Source organism: Silene latifolia, chromosome 4, assembly GCF_048544455.1.
Source record: "Silene latifolia isolate original U9 population chromosome 4, ASM4854445v1, whole genome shotgun sequence".
Taxonomy (NCBI): domain Eukaryota; kingdom Viridiplantae; phylum Streptophyta; class Magnoliopsida; order Caryophyllales; family Caryophyllaceae; genus Silene; species Silene latifolia.
Genome location: NC_133529.1, coordinates 103,678,021 through 103,678,553, shown reverse-complemented (window position 1 = coordinate 103,678,553; position 533 = coordinate 103,678,021). Strand labels below are relative to the sequence as shown.

The 533-nt window shown below is 46.3% G+C and overlaps 1 non-coding gene across 1 annotated transcript; it reads left to right on the top strand.

The window, feature by feature from the left end:
* Positions 1–226: 226 nt before the first annotated feature.
* LOC141654031 (small nucleolar RNA R71) lies at positions 227–333 on the top strand. The gene has a single exon (XR_012547613.1). It is a non-coding gene; the product is annotated as a small nucleolar RNA R71 (small nucleolar RNA).
* The last annotated feature ends 200 nt before the right edge of the window (positions 334–533 follow it).

Below are 533 nucleotides of genomic sequence, written 5' to 3'. Positions count from 1 at the left end.
AGTGAGAGCTTCTAGTGCAGCTACAGAAGAAGATTCAGCAGCTCTCCTTTGATTTCCCCTGGAATTCCCATATTCAGCTTTATGGGTGGCTAAGTCATCAATGATCTTCCACCCCTTAGTCTCTCCCATATTCTCAGCAAATCGGCCATTGGCTGCAGCATCCAAAATAGCCCTCTGATCGTCATACAGCCCATTATAGAACTAATTGCATATACTCCACTTTTCGAACCCATGGTGCGGAATGGTTCGCACCAGCTTCTTGAAACGGACCCATGCTTCATGAAAGTTCTCATCAGGACCTTGTTTAAAGCTCGTGATCTGAGCTCTAATGGCATTGGTCTTCGAGGCAGAAAAATACTTCTTGTAAAATGCCAAGGCCAACGAATTCCGATCGGTTATCCCACTTTGGCGGCTCGATCCAGTCTCTATACCACTCCCTTGCAAAGATCACGAAGAGAGAATATAAACATGGTCTCCTTCACCCTGGTCTCCGGTCACACCGGTTGGTGGGGGTATGGAACAAAGAATAATCA